Below are 19,859 nucleotides of genomic sequence, written 5' to 3'. Positions count from 1 at the left end.
CAGGAGTAATTCATGAAACAGAAACTGTGCAATATAGGTTGCATGGCTCGTAGGCAGAGCCATCTAGTGATTAGCACACAATATTTCTACCTTTCTATAGCTGGAGCTAAATATACATTAATTTGCTGACAAAATCTAATGTCAAACATTTTTAATTGAAATCCAGACTATTGCTTATCCACGTGCAGGACAGCCTTTTGAGATGACACAAGGAATGCCAAATCAATTCTGGTTTATCTCAGTAGTGGTGAGTTCTTCCAAATATAGCTTGTGGTACTAGAAAGTGGCTAGAATGGGATGAGAGGGGTGCCACAGACACAGGGAAGGTAGTTGATGACACAGGTTTGGTAAAATGCAGTGAGAAAATACACTAAGCCTCACAGAGAGAAGTACCTCCATGAAACTTGACACTTAGACGAAAAAAGTAAGATTTAGTCCATTCTCTCCATCTGCCTTTCAACTCAGTGAGCACCAATTAAGTCAGAAGTATTTTTGCTTTAATGTTGTACTGAAAATGTGTTGCTGGTTAAAGCACAGCAGGTTAGGCAGCATCCAAGGAACAGGAAATTCGATGTTTCGGGCCAGAGCCCTTCATCAGGAAGGGCATGAAGGGAAAGCACCTCCTCATAAGTTATCTGAGATAAGATGAGCCAAAAACCAAACAAATGTCATCAATCCAAGTGCATGGAAACCAGTCTAACAACAGACTGGGCTAGGGAGACTGGTGGCTGCTGCAATATGGAGAATGTTGTACTCACTACAGAGGTGAAAGATCGATAAGGAGCATGGTGCTGCTACCAGCACTAAGTCAGAACATCCTTGCCTACAAGGAGGATTTCAACAGGAGAGTGGGTGTGAACCATGAGGCAAGGTTCCTCTGCCTGAGGTGTAGTGGCCTGGAAATGATAACTGAACAGATACACAGAACTTTGCTGCTACCATGATCTTTATATAACTAATACCTTCCTTCAGAACAAACAACTCAAGATGTCCTGGAGATGATTAAGATCAGGGCATTGATATCAGCTAGATCTGATCATTGCCAGAAATGACTCTCTGAAAGAGCTTCTCAACACACGCAGCACTGATGGTGATTCAATCATTCTACTATGTGCAGTACGATGAAGATCCAACCATTTTTTAATCAAAGCACACACGCCATCCTCATGTTAATGTCAGCCTTTGCAAGGGAGCGTTGATCCAGACTGCAGTTTATTAGCTGCAGAGCACATGACTTCTGGAGAGCTGTAAATAAATTAAAGTTCACCCTTTCGCAACAAGTAATGCAAGCCACCAATTATATCAGACCACAAGATCAACGTTTTTAAATTTTTCACATACAAGAAATAAGAACAAAATTAGAAATTTGTTGAACTTGTTAAAGTCTAATGTATCAAGACTTGAAAGTAATCATTTCACTGACACTGAAACCTGGAATGGTCAGGAGATTAACTGCTAACAATTATAACAAACTGGTTTTTACATGATGCAACACACCATTCAAGTCATCAAACATCTGTTACTTCTGCAAGTCATCTGTATTTCCTTCTGATCCAAATATAAAAACAAAGGCACTCAGGCAAAAGGAATATATATCATCTCTTAATCATCAACAAACCTATACAATATACTTTGCTTGACTAAACCCAAAGTCATTGTAGAAAACTCAAAAAATGTGTTGTACATCAAAAACTGGCACCGCCTAAATCCCTTTTATAATAGAAAGATGAACAAATACATGGGCACTTCATTGAATTCAATATTCATAGCAGTATTTTGTATCAAAGTAACACTGTCAAACAAAAGAAAAATTAATTTTTACAAGATCATTCTACAATACTGACTGGATACATCATTTCCTCCAAATCATTATCTAGAATTTTATTTATAATTATAAATTTGTAAACTGTTTATTCCCTTTACCCCTGGCACCAAGAAACTTCAAAAGGTCCAATGGGAGAAACCTTATGGGGGTCTGAGCAATATGGCAGATGGTGAGATATGTGGCAGAATTGGACAAGTTTAGCGTGGCCAATCTCATTATCAGGAGCAACTTTTCCATCTCTTCCACTTTTTATAAGCAATGTAATAAGATTCTCGCTCGATGGCTGTACGTTCCCAATTGACAATCATTAAGGACTGTTAAACATCTTCTTAAATCCCAAAGCACCTCATTAATAATCAATCTCCCATCTTACCAAGCTCAACAAACAAGGAAACCAAAAGCAAGATCCAGGTGGATTCAGCTCACCATTTGTCTGAATGACCTCCATGCTGGAAACTGCACCCAATATCTCAGGACATGCTCCATGGGCACTAGCCACTTACACCCCATGTCTTTGGCCATTGGTGCACATATATCAGATTCCAACATGGCATATCTGCGATCTAATTACAGGACACTTCAGCTCTTCAATACTGTACCTCAGGGGGCAATGCCACTTATCATTCCAATGCTATAGCAAGAACACAGTGTGTCAGGGATACACGCCCAGCTTATAGTCAGGACCAGGCTGTATCTCTGGGCTCTTCACTTACCCTCACGTACTGCTCAGATGCTCACAACATCCTTGCCTTACTCTCAGCCAAAGAGACCAGGTTCATATTATTGCTGTCCTGCTTGCCATTTAGAATCATAGAATCCCCAGAGTATGGAAAGCAGCCATTTGGCCCATTGAGTCTGCACTGACTTTCTGAAAAGCATACCACCCAGACTGTCCCTTATTCTATCCCTGTAACCTCACATTTACCATGGCTAACCCACTTAGCCTAGGCATCCCTAGACATAATGGACAACTTAGCGTGGCCAACTATCTAACCTGCACAACTCTGGATTGTGGGAGGACCTGGAAGAAACTCACACAGATGGGGAGTTTCACATAATCAGTCACTTAAGGCTGGAATTGAACATGGGTCCCTGGTGCTGTGAGGCATCAGTGCAAATCACTGAGCCACCATACCACCATTTTGTGCAGGTACAAAGCTAGGAAACTTGACATATTATCAGAAGGCAACAGTCAAGTCAAGGGGGATAGCTATCGTTCAATGGATCCTAGCACAGTAAGGTAAAGGCAACCTCTGATACCCGTCTGTACCCTGCTCGCAATGGTCTGAGTCAGGAACCTCTGCTAAGTGGTCAGGAGTTGAATGACAGGCACCTTCTTGATTCTTTCTAACTATTCATGGGCAGCTTTCTTTATGCACTCTGAGAGAAGCCAGTATAACAAGGGACGGAAGCACATGTCCCAGCTATTACTGTTGCTACACTTGAAGAAAGGTCCTAAGTAAGGGAGGAGGCAGCTCAGCAGGTTTACAGGGTTAGTGCTGTTGGAGGCATGTGACAGTGAGTGAGGAAGGGATTGCAGGCATGAAAGAAAGTGACACAGCATGAGCCTTTGTAGGAGATGGGAACAGTAGCAGAGGTAGAGTGAGCATGAGGTGTCAGAGAGAAGATGGAACTTACCCTGGCATAATACAGAAGGTCATTGATATTCATCCTACAGTGTTGTGTATTCCTCCAGATAGCTGAGAGCGCTTTAACCTGGGGGCAAACTTAGACAAAGATGATTTGGTTTGTCCTCTGGGTATCAGCAAACTCCGGCAAACTTTTAACACTGTTTAAATATTTGAGTTTTGAAACGGTCATAAAATGTTTCTCAATATTACAATTTACACGAATGAAAGAAAACACCTCTTGTTGAATTCAAAATTGCCTTTAATGAATGTGTCTTCACCTCATGTCATCACTGGGAACGTGGCTCCATTAACAATGGGCCATACACAAATACGATCTTGCTTGTCCTGACACTAGGTCCTGTTCCATGAACTGGAAGTTCCTACTGCAGGTTATAGACATGATACAGCTTTTTCATGCACGGTTAATGGATGTTGTTAGCAGGAAAATTCAGGCAATTATTAATGTATCTCATTGCTACATTTTAGTGATCTGTGTCCTTAGCCCCAAAGTCTCTTTAAAAGTTTACACCTAGCCTTTATCAGTTAAACTATACTCAGGTCTACTCTGAAGGTTCATATTGGACTTGAAATGTTAACTCGTTTTCTCTTTCCACAGATGCTGCCAGTCCCGCTGAGTTTCTTCAGCACTTTCTGTTTTTATACTCAGCTCTAACCTTTATTTGGTTCAAAATCTTATACTAAGCTGCATAAAATTCCTTCTCGATAAGGGAGATTAAGGTGAAGGAACCCTTAAGAGGTAGTGATCATAATATGATTGAATTTACTCTGCAATTTGAGAGGGAGAAGGTGGAATCAGATGTAACGGTGTTACAGTTGAATAAAGGCAACTACAGAGACATGAGTGAGGAGCTGACCGAGATTAACTGGGAGAGGAGCCTTGCAGGAAAGACAGAGGAACAGCAACGGCAGAAGTTTCTGGAAGTAACTTGGGAGACACAGCAAAAATTTATCCCGAGGAAAAAGCAGCATACTAAAGTGAGGATGAGGCAACAATAGCTTACAAGGGAAGTCAGGGATAGCATAAAAGCAAAAGAGAAAGTATATAATATGGCAAAGGGCAGTGAGAGGCTAGAGGATTGGGAAGCTTACAAAGACCAACAAAGGTCAACTAGAAAAGAAATAAGGAGGGAGAAGATTAAATATGAAAGTAAGCTACCCAGTAATATAAAAGAAGATTGCAAGAGTTTCTTTGAATACATAAAGGGCAAAAAAAGAAGTAAACATGTACATTGAGCCACTGGGAAATGACACTGGTGAAGTAATAACAGGGAATAAAGAAATGGCTGAGGAGCTGAATAATTACTTCGCATCAGTCTTCATGGTGGAAGACACAAGTAATATTCCAAAAATTCAAGAGAGTCGAGGTGCAGAAGGGGGTACAGTGGCCATCACCAAAGAGAAGGTGTGAGAGAACTGGAAAGATCTGAAGTTGGATAAATCATCTGGACAAGGTGCCACAGAGGATGCAAGGTAAAGGCCCACGGTGTTCGAGGCAAGGTGCTAGCATGGATAGAAGATTCGCTGTCTGGCAGAAAGCAGAGAGTGGGGATAAAATTGTTCACTTCAGGATGGCAGCTGGTGACTAATGGTGTTCCACAACAGTCAGAGTTTTGTCCACAACGTTTCACTTCATACATTAATCATCTAAATGAAGGAACTGGGGGCATTCTGGCTAAGTTTGCCCATGATACAAAGAAGGACAGGGAATATTGAGGTGGTGGGAGGCTGCAGAAGGATTTGGACAGATTAGAACCGTGTGCAAATAAGTGGCAGATGGAATACAATGTGGGAAAGTGTAAGGTCATGCACTTTGATAGGAAAAAGAGAGGCATGGACTATTTTCTAAATGGGGAGAAAATTCAGAAGTCTGAAGTGCAAAAGGACTTGGGAGTCCTTGTCCAGGATTTTCTTAAGCTGAACTTGCAGGTTGAGTCCGTAGTTAGGAAAATACAGGGTTGGCTTTTATTTCGAAAGGACTAAAATATAAAAGCAGGAATGAACTTCTGAGGCTTTATAAAGTTCTGGTCAGTCCACATTTACAGTACTGTTAGCAATTTTGGACCCCATACCTCAGGTGAAGAGATGAGTGGATAGGTGGAGATGGAGCCCAGTGAGACATATGAAAGGGAGTGGCGGATAGGGGGTTTATTGACATCAGCGCTGAAAATGTGTTGCTGGTTAAAGCGCAGCAGGTCAGGCAGCATCCAAGTAACAGGAAATTCGACGTTTCGGGCATAACAGGATAGAAGAGAAGCTGGGTAAATGCGAACGAGAGCCAAGAGCTGGACAGACATAGTAGGCTTGCTGAAAACAACCAATGAAAGGACAGGATCAGGACGTAGGGTTGGGTAAATAGCATGGATGGATGGAAGGAAACAGGTTCTTAAATTATTGAACTCTATGTTGACTCCTGAAGGCTGTAGGTCTCCAAAGGAAAGATGAGATGCTGTTCTTTCTGAGGCTCACTGGAACACTGCAGCAGGTCTACAACATAAACATTGGCATGGGAACAGAGGTGCGCTGAAGTGGCAGGCAACTGGAAGCTTGAGGGCATTTTTAAGGAGAGAATATGGACTTTCTGCAAAACGGTCTGCATTTCATCTCCCCAAAGTAAAGAGGGCCTCATTGTGAGCAGTCAATACAAAAGACTGGCTTGAGCAAAGTACAGATAATTCACTGTTTCCCATGTAAGGTCTGTTTAGAGCCTTGGATAGTGAGGGGGGAGGAAATAAATGAGCAGGTGCTACACCTTCTGCAACTGCATGGGAAGATTCTGTGATGTTGTGGGGAGGTGTTGGGAGTGAAGGAGGGGTGGACCAGCGTGCCCCAGAGGGAAGGCCCCTGTGGAATGCTGACAAGGGAGTGGATGGGAATATATGTTGTCATGGGATCCTGCTGGGGATGGCGGAAATGGTGGCTAGCAATCCTTTGGATGCGAAGGTTGGTGGGGTAGTAAGTGAGAACTAGAGGGACCCAATCATTGTTGTAGGAGGGAAGGGCTAAAGACCGAAGCGCAAATGTCAACCCCAGTGGTGGAGAATCTTTAGTTGAGGAAAGAAATGGTCATTTCTGAGGTGCCCTGCAGAAGGTGGCATCATCAGAACAGATGTGATGGAGAGGGCGAAACTAGGAGAATGGAATGGAGTGCTTTACAGGAAGCATGGTGTGAGGAAATGTAGTCCAGTTATCCATGGGAATTGGTGGGTTTGTATTAGATATTGATAGCTTGCCTGGATGTCAAAGTTACACCTTTGGGAGGGAGGAGTCAAAGATGCACCATGAGAAGGTGAGGGTAGGATGCAAGTTGGCAGAAAAATTAATAAGATCAGATCAGAGCTCTGCAGTCCTGCCATTTCCAGTCATGAGTGGTGATGAGCAATTAAATAACTCACTGCAGGAGGAGGCTCTACTTATTGTGTTTCTTCAATGATAGAGGGAACCCAGTACATCAAAAGACAAAGTTAATCATTTTTGACCAGAAGTGCTGAGTGGATGATTTCTCTCAGCCTCCTCTAGTGGTCCCCAGCAGCACAGATGCCACTCTTTAGCCAATTCATTTCATTCCACATGATATTCAAGAAATGGTTTAAATAGCACCCTGAGACCAGCTATGCTTTTAATAATCATCAGCCATACATCCCTGGCCAAGCTGTTTCAGTACAGTTGCAACACTGGCAACAACGTGCCAGCACAGAAAATTATTCAGTTATGTCCTGTCCAGGATAAATCCGACGTGGCCAATTATATCCAAACAGTTACGTTCTATAGCAAAGTGATGAAGGTTGTTGTCGAAAGTGTTTTAAACCAACACTTGCTCAACAATAGTCTGCTCACAGATGTTCAGCTTGGGTTCCATCAGACCCACTCAGCTCTGAAACTCATTAAAGCCTTGGTCCAAACCTGGTCAAAAAGAGAGTAACTATTTTTTACATCAAGGCTGCAATTGGCCAAGTGTGGCATCAAGGAATTCTAGCAAAACTGGAGTAGCCAAGCAGGAGGCTGGGAGAACACAGCAAGTCAGGCCACATCAGGAGGCTGGGAGAACACAGCGAGTCAGGCAGCATCAGGAGGCTGGGAGAACACAGCAAGTCAGGCCACATCAGGAGGCTGGGAGAACACAGCGAGTCAGGCAGGATCAGGAGGCTGGGAGAACACAGCAAGTCAGGTAGCATCAGGAGGCTGGGAGAACACAGCAAGTCAGGCAGCAACAGGAGGTGGAGAAGTTGGCGATTCAGGTGTAACTCTTCTTCAGGACTGGGGTTGGGTGTGGGGGGGGGGGGGGGAGCTGCAGATAAAGGTGGTGGGGGGGCAGGGTGGTGAAGTGGGGATAGATGAAGACAGGCAGAGGGTACAACCTGGTCGGTCAATGGGAGGAATGAATCTGTTCGGTGACAGGGAGAAAGGGAGGGGAGGGGCTGGGAAGGGAGTCAGTGGACGGGAAGGGAGGTTATTTGAAATTGGAGACCTCAATGTTGAGTCCTCCGGGCTATTGGTTGTCCAGGCAGAAGATGAGGTGTTGTTCCTTCAATTTGCAGTTTGGTTCGCCGTGGCAATGGAGGAAGCCAAAGATGTTCATGTTGGAAAGAGAGTGGGAACGGGAACTAAAATGAGCTATGACTGGAAGGTCCAGCCAGCCCCTGTGGGCCCGGCTGAGATGCTCAGCGAAACGTTCCCCGAGTTTACGTTTGCTCTCCCCAATGTAAAGAAGACCACATCAGGGGCACCTGATGCAATGAACTAGTTTGGAAGAGAGGCAGGTGAACTTCTGTCTCACCTGGAAGGATTGTTTGGGGTCGGTGTGCCTTCAGATTTTGCATCTTTTCTGGTTGCAGGGGAAGGTACCTAGGGATTCTGGGGGAGTTGTTGGGCAGAGTGGCACGAACCAAGAACTGTCAAAGGGAACAGTCCTTGCAGAAGGCAGAGCAGGGTGGGGAGGGCAAGATGTTCTTGGCGATGGGGCCTACTTGGAGTTGGCAGAAATGTTTGAGGATGATGCATTGGATGTGGAGACAATTGAGGTGGTAGGTAAAGACAAGGGGAACTCTGTCTTCATTGCTTGGGGGGGGGTTTAAAGCAGTGGAACAGGAAATGGAGGTGGTGCAGCGGAGGGAGGAAAAGCATATTGTTGAAATAGGTGGACACCTAAGATGGGAATGGAATGTCTCCATGTCTCAGCGGATGCGATGATGGCAGAGGAATTAGGAGAACAGGATGGAGTTCTTGCAGGATACTAGGTGGAAGGAGGTGTAGTCTAGGTAATTGTGCTGTGCATTAGTACTAAACAACCCTTGGAGACTATCACCGGAGATGAAAATGGAGAGATCAAGAAAGGAGAGGGCGATGTCCGAGATGGACCAAGTGAATTTAAGGGCGGGGTGGAAGTTATGGGTGAAGTTGATTAACTGCTCCAGTTCAGCCTGAGTGCAGGATGCTGTACTGATGTAACAGTGGAAGAGTTGCCTGTGTAGGTACTGAAGAGGTACTGTTCAATATAGCCACACAGAGCTAGGCGTAGCTGCAACCCATCTGGGTGCCCATGGGCCACCCCCTGGATTTGGAGGGAAAATGGGAGGAGTTAAAGGAAAAGTTATTAAAGGTGAGGACCAGTTCGTGAGACAGAGGAGGGTATTAGTGGAGGGGGACTGGTTGGGTCTGGTGGAGAGGAAGAAACTGAGGACCTGGAGACCATCCTTGTGGGGTTACAGATGTCTATAAGGACTGCATGTGCACAATGAAGATGAAGCGCTAGGGGCCGGGGAACTGCAAGTTACTGAAGAGATGGAGGGCGTGGTTGGAGTCGCGGATGTGGGTGGGAAGTGTCTGAACCAAGGGGGAAGAGGATGGAGTTGAAGTAGGATGAGATCTGTTCGGCAGTTCGAAGGGTTACACCCGAAATGTCGACTTCTCCACCTCCTGGTGCTGCCTGGCTTGCTGTGTTCTTCCAGGCTCCTACTTGTCTACCTTGGATTCCAGTATCTGCAGTTTTTTTTGACTCTAGCAAAACTGGAGGCAATGGGAATCAGTGGAAAACCTCTCTAATGTTTGGAATCATACCTTGCATATAGAAAGATGGTTGCAATTGTTGGAGGTCAATTACCTCAGCTCTCGGACATCTCCACAAGAGTTTCTCAAGGCTGTGTCCTCGGCCCAATCATCTTCAGGTGCTTCATCAATAACCTTCCCTCCATCAAAAGGTCAGAGAGGGGATGTTTGCACAACTTTCAGCACCATTCGTGACTCCACAGATACTGAAGCAGACCATATCCAAATGCAACAAGATCTGGAAAATATCCAAGATTGGGCCGACAAGTGCAAATACCATTTACAATACACAAGAACTAAGAACTGACCATTTCCAAGAAAGGAGAAAGTGTACAAGTTAGGAGTGGTATGGAATACACCCAGATTGCCTAGTTGAGTATGGCTCCAACAACATTCAAGAAGCTTGACATCATTCAAGATAATGCAGCTGGCTTGATTGGCATTACATCCATAAACATTCACTCCCTCTACCACCAATGTTCAGTAGCTACCGTCTACAAGGTGTACTGTAGAAATACGTCAAGATTTCTTGGACAGCACTTTCTGAACCTATGACCACTTCCAACTTGAAAGACAAGATAGCAGATATAAGAGATTGCCACCAGCTGCAGGTTTCCTTTCAAGCTGTTCACCACTCTGGTTTGGCAATATATTGGCTGTTCCTTCAGTGTCCCCGGATCAAAATCCTGGTACTTTCGCCTGAACAGCATTTTGGATCTACCTACAACAAACAGACTGCAGCAATTCAAGGAGGCAGCTCACCACCACCTCCTCAAGGCTAACTTGAGATGGGTAATAAAACGTCTGCCCAGCCAACAGCACTCACACCCCATGAGTGAATAACACAAGGCAGGCACAAGATCAAACTCAGGATTTGTAAATTTAAAACTCTTTGGTTTTGTGTTCTGTCACAAAAGCATGCCACCCACTTGGTTAAGTGGCTTTTCCTGATGAGCAACAAGATGATGGTTAGGATATTTAAAGCCAATTTTTAATCAAAGAACCCTGGCATTTTTGTACCATTTTTGAGAGGAAGTAGTAATTAAAGCTAGAAGAGATAAATTCAGGACCTTTTTTTGAACATCATTAAACTTCAAAAAGGTTGAGATGACTCAAATAAGCCAAATGATAGCCCATGGTTATTCACATTGTACAGACACTGCTTTTCTGGGTTCCAGCCCAGATTCAGATGTGTTGCAAGAATCCCTGATTATATTCTACTACCAATGTACTTTGAGCAGTAAAGTAAATTTATACAATTTGTGATTAAACTGCAAGATGTTTATGCTACAATGTACATTTAAAAGCAGGAATCATAACGTTGGGAACGATTAATATTTTATATTTCAGTTGGAATTCCCAAAAAAGTTGATGCTTAAATCTAATGTTGCATTTTATGTTTGAATGGTAAATGTGATCATTGTACAATGCACAAAATTGTTAGTGAAATCATGTGGTCACGATCTATACGTACCTGGATGTAACAGACACAATGGGCATCTTTAAACAAGATTCAGAGTATCAAAGAAAAAGGAAATATCAGACATTTTTCTGTCCTAAATCTTGGCAGATGCTTTTATATCTGACACTCAAAAAACACCAAGATTATAATTTTAATAAAAATAAAAATTTAGGAGTTCCGAGTTGAAACCAGGCCCAAGTGATCTCTGTCAGATGTAATCTGGACTGATTTAATCACTTAATCAGGTTCTGTTTACTTGTGAACTCTATGGATATAAGCACAATGAAACTATGGCTGATGACACTCTGTTGCAGGACCAATAATGACAAATATGACTGTGCAGGTGTATGTGCGTCATGTGGTGGAGAGGATGTTCAGCAGCTGAATTGCATCACGTGAGTGGACAGGTTGGGGGAACCTTCCAAGACCTCACTGTGAAAGTGGTGAGGGTTGTGACAGTCTGTTGTGCAATTCACAACTTTGTCCTGCAGGAAGGAATCACCCTTAATCAGCAAATCAGATACTGGCAGAAAAGAATGCACAATAATCCTGAATGTGATATTGCTGGTGTGATGAACCACTCAAGGAAATTATTGCTGCAAAGTGAATAATAGAGAAATGCTGGTGACTCAGAAAGGAGGTTGAAAAGTCATCATAAGACAGTTGAAGTAGTTATTACTGAACTTTGTACAAACATTCACGTGTTCAGTACAAAACACTTAATATAAATTGAGTTAGCTAAGCTATTTGTTATTTTGTGAAGAGTTGTAATGTTAAAATGATACATTTTAAGCAGGTTTAACTGTACTTAAGTCTTGGCCTGAAGTCAACAGCAATGAAATTAATTATAACACAAACAATAGCAATGCATAAGCATAAATCTTAAAAAATAGCACCTTCCAAGAATGGCATACATTTAAAACACAACAAGCCCTCTCCAGCAGAAGTGTTTGAGGGTGTTATAACAAGGTATGAGTAAAAGAAGGTTTACTCCACAAAAGATGGCAAATAGCTTAACTAACTCAATTTATATTAAGTGTTTTGTATTGAACACTTGAATGTTTGTACAAAGTTCAGTGATAACATCAACAACTGTCTTATGATGACTTTTCAACCTCCTTTCTGAGTCACCAGCAGTTCTCTAACTATTATTCACTTTGCAGCAATAATTTCCTTGAGTGGTCCATGGTTCAGCACACCAGCAATATTACAGTCAGGATTGTCTTGCATTCATTTCTGCCAGTATCTGATTTGCTGGTTAAGGGTAAGTCCTTCCTCCAGGACAAAGTTGTGAATTGCACAACAGACGGTCACAACCCTCACTATTTTGACAGTGAAGTCCTGGAAGATTTCTCCTAACCTGTCCACTCACGTGATGCAATTCAGCTGCTGAACATCCTCTCCACCACGTGGCGCACATACATCTGCACAGTCATATTTTTCATTATTGGTCCTGCAATAGGGTGTCACCAGCCATAGTTTCAGTGGGTTCAATGTCCATGCAGCAACTTGTTGCAATTTAACAATTGGAATCACGTAAATCTGACCACCAAAGGACAAAATCATCATGAGCACTTCCCCACTGATTTTATATATAAATCCGCACTTGGGTAGAGAATCATCATACTAAATGTTTGCACATTTTTGTTTATATTTGTCATGGTAGCATCTTTCTGAGTTTTCAATGGGATATGAGTTTCATTGACAGAACCAAGCACTTTGGAAAGCAAGTGAACCTACAGGACAGAGCTCTCCATTGCTGTAGGGAGATGAACTCAGAAGTCCTGTAGTATATGACGTCCACTGTTTAGTGAATGCAGGCCCTCACAGTATTCTGAGTGATGTCATTCATCAGAACTGCCCGACTGAAATTATTTGCATGCATAAATTGCCATGGATCCTTCATAGTCAATGGAAAAGCAGTGGAGGTCTTACAACGTTTAACTGAAGGTCATCTCTTTAAACAGTGAAAGTGAATGATTTCATTTTTACTGAAGAGTAGGCACGTACAAGTCCAGCATCAGCTCCCTTACATTCACTAGGTCAGGTAAATGTTCATTCTAGTCAGCCTATTGACAAGGTAGCTAGCTGACTTCTCTTCACTGTCACACTCGCACTAGCAATACGTATATAGCATAAAATGTGCTTTTTCCCCCTCAGGCTTCCTTCTTGAACAATTCCAGTATGTGACCAAAGTGTAAAAAGGCCACATAGGTTTGAACAAATCTTTTTAGCCAAATAATTGCGGGCAAAATTTAAACAAAAAGATAACCTAGGCTACCTGATACCAGTAAATTCCTCCCACATTCATCATGTATAAATGAAAATGTCAACGCAGTAAAGCTGTAACATTTTACAGCAAAGTTATTTCAGAAAAATGTCGACAATCAGCTCAAGTCCATACCAGTATATTGATCTTTGTTCATGAAGACTTCATCACGGCATAGAATCACTTAGAGCAGTTTCTGGATTTCCACCTTCAATTACACATGTGTGGGTGCCACACTGCTGCCAATTTCACAGTCATAATGACAGCAATTACAGACAATTTCACCATTCATTACAGTCACAAGATCCAAGCAGAGAAGGAGAGAGATTCAGCCATTTCTTCAAACTTATAAGGATGCATCATTATCAGTAAGAAAAGTAATATGCATTTAAACACAAATCTCCATCTATACACGATTCGCAACATGGAAGCAATTTTCTCTGCAAAGTGGCAGTTTCTATAACCTTTTTATTGGAAATGTTTCTCAATTATCCATATTCTTCTTGTTTAGTCACTCAGTTAATTATGGTTTTCATCCCCATTACAGGATTTGAACAGCATTTGCAAAATGATTCTCAGAAAAAAAGTAAAGCTTTGAAGAACACATTATTGAGGTTAACTCAGTCAATTTAAAGTGTTTTTTTAAAATTAAATCACATCTATAATGTAATTACAGAGCCAATACTTGATACTTTAACTAAAAATGCCATTAGTCAAAGTTTCACCCATGACATTGCTTCTCCCCAAAGTGGCGCCAGATCTTGTCTGCATCTGCCCTGTATATGCCAAAACTTGCAGAGGGGAAAAATGGGAAGGGAGAATGAAATGCAGGAACATGAGTGAATCTTCTAGAAACAGTCGGGTTATAGCATTCCCACCTGCATCCCCACCAATACAATTTCACCTCAACCTATGACAGGGATCCGACTAGACCCGCTTATGGTCTGTGACATGGCAACTGCTGGAGATTGGGGTGTGTGTGAAGGGGAGAGAGTGAGAGTCTGATAGCGTGAGAGAGCGTGAGAGTGAGAGAATTGTGGTGAAACCTTGGATCAGGAAGGAGGAGGAGTGTTCAGGAACTGAAAGGGATTTCACAGCAATGTGCACTACATAGCTAGTGAAAGATAGCAGGAGTGAGCAAGGACAAAAAGGAAGATTTGACATAGGGTGTAAGGCAGGAGAAATTATGAAAAAAAGTGCCTAAATGAGGTGTAATTGGCTGAATAGCAGCCATCTAGTTGCAAAACAAATCATAAAAATAAAAGTAGAAAAAAAAGGCAGAAGTTATGATCTAAAATTGATTAACACCATGTTGGATCCAGAATGTGATAGCCACTGTCTGAGTTTATGCAATTGTACAGTATTTTTAATGTTTTCTGTGTCCATTTGGAAATTTCCTTGGAATATCTTTTGTCCCACATCCTGTAAACTTCCTGGACACAAATTCTGAAATCCAGGAACCAGTTATCTTATCTTCAGCTACCTTACAATTTTCACCTGTGTCACTGCAATGACTTTGGACTGTGAGAATCAACGCTGGACTGTAATGCAGCAGCTTCAAATTCTTTCTGGTCGTGCTCACCTGTTGTGTGGGGGAACAGAGGAGTCTAGTTACTCTGTATGTAAAGGGGGGGGGGAAACTTGATGAACTAATTACTCTGTGGGCCTTTGGTTGGGGGAGTGGGGTTTAGGATGGTAAATTACACTGTGTTGGGGCAACGAGAGTACTAATTACTGTATATACATGTGGGGAGAGGGCTAATCACAATCTATGGTGGAGGTGAAAACAGTGAACTAGTTAGAAGCAGAGGGGAGAGTGAGGGCTCTCTTTCCACACCTGAATCCTTCCCCGATCCAATTATTATTCCAGGCTCCTCCCCTTAAAGACTCCTCCAACCCACTTTCCCATTTTTGGTGACAATCACAGCTTATGGGCTACGGTATTGTGGTGAATCTCCGAACCACAGCGAGCTCTGCCAGTCTGATTCTCATCATGCTGCAGTTTTTGCCCACCCTCTGTCAATTCTTAACAGGATTATCTCCTCCACATGGCCTACCTCATCAGTAGCCTCCCCACAAAACACATTCATTCAGATCGTCATCTGCTCCTTTTACTTAACGATTAATCCCAAATTGTTCAAATGTGCCATTACCCTCCTTCCTAAACATTCACCATAGCACCATCTTCCTATCTCTCATCTCCCTTTCCTCTCCAATGACCTTGTATGCAGAGAGACACCATCATCCCTTATCCACACCTTTCAATCATCAGAGAGCTTCAGGTTGACTTTAGAGCTGATAAGACATAGAGCTGGAAAAAGCACAGCAGGTCAAGCGGCATCAGAGGAGCAGGAGAGTTGTCATTTCAGGCAGGATCCTTCAGCAGGACATGCTGTGCTTCTTTCCAGCTCCACATTTTATCGACTCTGACTTTCCAACATTTGTAGTTCTCACTATCTTCAGATTGACTTTAAACTTGCTCACTGCATTGAGACCATGCTGGTTAAAGTCAATGGAATCTTCGAAAATATTCCTGAGTCATGACATCCCTTCAATATCACTCTGCTGCTAAAAATGCAATTTGTCTCTTCATCGCACTATTAAATCCAATTCTACGTCAATCCACAGTGGGATAGTATCCACCAACATCCTGGCATTCTGAGACCATTAAAAAAAATGCTTTTTCTATACCAACGCTACAAAAAAAAAAGAAATTGCAGCTGGAATACGCTGTCTTTGCCATATTGTGACAGGGCCTAACAAAACACACTGTGATCATAAGTCACTGTTTGCTCGATCTGTGACCTATGGTTACTGACATAAGCAGATTAGCATCAGATTTGTACAATTGCAAGTACATAAACTCTTTAACCCAATGGACTTCCAAACAAATCTTTTTTTTCCTTTTCTGTCGGGTTCCAGTTGATCAAATAGAACACAATTCTTAAAGCCCATTCTTTATCATGTTTATCATTTCCATTTAAATGCAAGTCTGGTTGTTGATTAAAGAATTAATCTCTGCTTGAAAATATGATGAATCATGTGAGCTGGTTGCTAATACATTACAGCAATGAGAAAGGATTGGAGGTTGAAGCTGACAACTAGTTAGATTAATTTAAGATCACTTATTTTGAACTCTTCATTGCATACAGTCACTATCAACAATTCTTCCCAGAAATCAATTATCCAAAGTATATAAACATAATATTTACAAGTTAAATTTTCAAGGCCAGCTACAAAATATTTTGTTTTTAAATACAATGATGAGGTTACCCAACTAACTGATTGATGGAAGTACCATGTTGACAGTTTACAGTTGGTCAATGGTGAGTTGCTCATTTTTCTCATAGTTGGGAATAACATGATTCTTTTGCCAGAGGGATCATTTCATGAGGCCTTAGATAAGGTATAAACTTTTTAAAAAATATTCAGAAGTGCACTTAAACACAACTGAATGCTTTTTTTTTCCCATCACCAAATCACCCATGGCATTTATTAACCACCACAGGTGAGCTATGGATTATATAACTACAGAAATTTATTCACAATAAACTGATTATTTGCAATAAGCACCAATATCTTCAGCCATGTTTCTACTAAATGGTGTCAGGTATCAACTGTGGCTTTAGTAGGTGGAACTGTCTTACAAAGCATTAGATTATGAGTTCAAGGCGCACTCCAGAAACCGGAGTACACAAATCTCTAGTTTAGTGTTGAGAAATTGTCTTTCCAAGCAATGCGAAACTGAAGCACTCAGCCAAACATTAAGGTGGAAAGCAGATTGTTCTCACTGAAGTCATGGTCAATGTTTATTTCTCTGCCAATACCTAATGTGGCTGATTTGGCGACTTATTGCAGCTTGTGGGAACTTACTGTGTGCAAATTAGCAGGTGCATTTTCTGCATTTCAAAATCTATCCACTTTTAAAGGTTTTTTTTAGTAGTAAAGGGTTTTGGAAAGGCCTAAGATAGTGAAATATGCTCAATAAATGCAAGTCTCTTTTTCTTAATTTTGTACAAAGACTTATAAGTTAATCTCATTAGTTAATTAAGTGATAGAGAGGTTTGAATGTGAATATACAAGTGACATATAACTATGGCATGAGAAATGAACTGAAGATTGGCAATTCTGAAAGAAATTATCCGGAACCAGGTTATCCTAATTTACTTAATCAATATGTACATTTGCAACGGAAAAGTATTTCAATAAACATATAAACTAAAATTGAGTGAAGTTCCATTTTTCTTTTCTTGTATTTTGGTTTGGATATCCCAAGATCGTGCAAGGTATTGCACAAATGCAAAACTTCCTTTTCTATTTTCCTCCCTGAGCCCAAAAGGTAACTAGCTTTCATCTCCACTCAGTTTTTGTCTTTTCAAATAAGCAAGTCTAGGGACAATGGTGAACTTTTATCTCCTTTTCCCCCAATCTATCTACCTCCACCTTACAAATTACGGATGTGTTCGTGGCCAATGGCACTGTAGGTTAGAGTACCATGTGTGCATATACAAAATTACACCCGCCTTGCTCAGAGTTTTACAGTTGCGATTGGGTGACCATTGAAACAATTTAAAGTAGGACCTTGTTGGAAGGACAATATTGCACCGAAAGCAACAGCAAACAGACTTACTTCAGTTTGAGCACAGAGCTCCACCATATATTCACATCAGCGGCCAGATTAAGGCAAATGCAGCATCAAGAACGTCAGGTGCACGCACACAGACGGCTCTAGGTGCCATTGTGAAAGCTTTGGGAACAGATATTCTGTAAAAATATTTGAGAACCCTATCTCCTCTGCCTCTAAGACACAGAGTTCCAGAGCCATAACTCTAAAAAATATTCTCCTCACGTCTGTCTAAAAGGATGACCCACAATTATAAAAACATTGTGCCTTAGTCTTGCACTCAGCAACTAGAGGAAACATTGGCTTTTGGAAAATGGGTTGTCAATTTTAAGGGAGTTTCATGGAGGGTTTCTCTCTTTGAGCTGAAGTCCATTATCTCAAAATTCTTCACAGCTCGCCTTATTATGGAGGCACCACATATCTCTCTGACACCCCACTTGTGCTATCACGCACTCACCAGCAACAGCAGTACTCACTAATGCCAGAACCTCATAGGATTCTAGTGCCATCTTTAAAACACAGCTGTTGTCTAGGTCAAGTGCTGTCAGTCAGGAGTTGTCCCTCACAGTTCCTATTGTTACCAATTACCCCAGAAATGGTGAGAAAGGGGATTTGGCCTCCTGCTTTGCTGACAGGGAGCTGGACAGGTGGTGCAGAGTACAGACAATACTTTTCTTAAGAACCAGCAGAGGAGACCACGGTACCTGACCCTGCCATTCTGGTCTATAGTTACCACCCTGGCCAGTGCAATCTTCATCCAGACTGCACTCAGGCATAATGGTGACATCATTTTAAATACACTATCACCTCAGGAAATAAATGTTCACTTTTCATCATGAGTTGAAGGACTGAATGTCATTTTAGCTGTAACGACATGAATGAAGATTCAGAGGTTAGACATCCTCCGCACATGACGTTCTAACGCTGTCTGAACAATAGCTTTCACACTAACATGAAACTGTCAGGTTTCAATGAGCAAGCACTTGAATGCTTTAAGGCCTTCTATCCATTTGTAACATTAATGTTGATTAAACAGCATGAACAGCTTAGAAAGATTAAACTGGTGAGCTGCATTGTAGTTGTGATTACACAGGGGATGCTGACCTCTCCAGCACTAGGATATCTATAGACAGTGAAAAATGACCAAATGTAACTCCATTCCATTGAATGAGGTTCACAAAGGATTCCTTGCTGGTGTTGTTGTGGACCTTGCTGCTGTTGCTGCAGGATACTGAAGCTGCTGTCCCACCAGGTCCACAGAAATGTCCTCAGGTTCTTACTCACCTCAATGCTGCAGCTCTCACTGATCCCCATCATCCATCCCACAGCTCGTGCAGCTTCTAGTTGTTTGAAGCAGAGATTCTGAGGATCAAGTAGCATCCTCTGTCTGGATAGTATCACTGCGTAGCTCCAAACATGACCTGCATGGAAAGCTGATGCGACTGCTCCAGCCCTCATTGACCCCAGAGGAAGGAGATGGTGTATTGTAGATACACTGGGCAACATCACAAGATGTTAGATGTTATGACCTCTACCGCTGGACAGAGTGTAGTGCCTCTATCTCTCTCTCATATAGCAGTCCATTAGATTAGATTAGATTTCCTACAGTATGGAAAAAGGCCCTTCAGCCCAACACCGACCCTCTGAAGAGTAACCAACCAAACCATTCCCCTACCCTATATTTACTACTGACTAATGCACCTAACACTATGGGCAATTTAGCATGACCAGTTCACCTGACTGGCACATCTTTGAGATTGTGGGAGGAAACCAGAGCACCCGGAGGAAATCCATGCAGGCACGGGAAGAATGTGCAAACTCCACACAGCCAGTCGCCTGATGCTGGAATTGAACCTGGATCCCTGGCACTGTGAGGCAGCAGTCCTAGCCACTGAGCCGCCCTCAAAAGACAAGCAAGTGTAGCTCTCCTGTATTTTCACCCCAACATGAGGGCACCTGGGGCTGAAAGCTCTGCATTTGGGACT

At 42.2% G+C, this 19,859-nt stretch overlaps 1 protein-coding gene across 5 annotated transcripts in view; it reads right to left on the bottom strand.

Annotated features, from left to right (window-relative positions):
* eepd1 (endonuclease/exonuclease/phosphatase family domain containing 1) overlaps positions 1 to 19,859 on the bottom strand; it is a 151,693-nt gene that overhangs the window by 117,486 nt on the left and 14,348 nt on the right. Inside the window, exon 1 of one of the 5 annotated variants that reach the window (XM_060849852.1) lies at positions 3,464 to 3,479. The exons of the other annotated variants lie outside the window; for them this stretch is intronic. The gene's annotated coding sequence lies outside the window, so the exon portion shown is untranslated. Of the gene's footprint in view, positions 1 to 3,463; positions 3,480 to 19,859 lie in introns of those variants that run through there. 5 annotated transcript variants of the gene reach the window in all.

The sequence above is a fragment of the Hemiscyllium ocellatum genome, chromosome 34, assembly GCF_020745735.1.
Source record: "Hemiscyllium ocellatum isolate sHemOce1 chromosome 34, sHemOce1.pat.X.cur, whole genome shotgun sequence".
NCBI classification, from domain to species: Eukaryota; Metazoa; Chordata; class Chondrichthyes; order Orectolobiformes; family Hemiscylliidae; genus Hemiscyllium; species Hemiscyllium ocellatum.
This window is presented reverse-complemented; position numbering and strand designations above follow the sequence as displayed.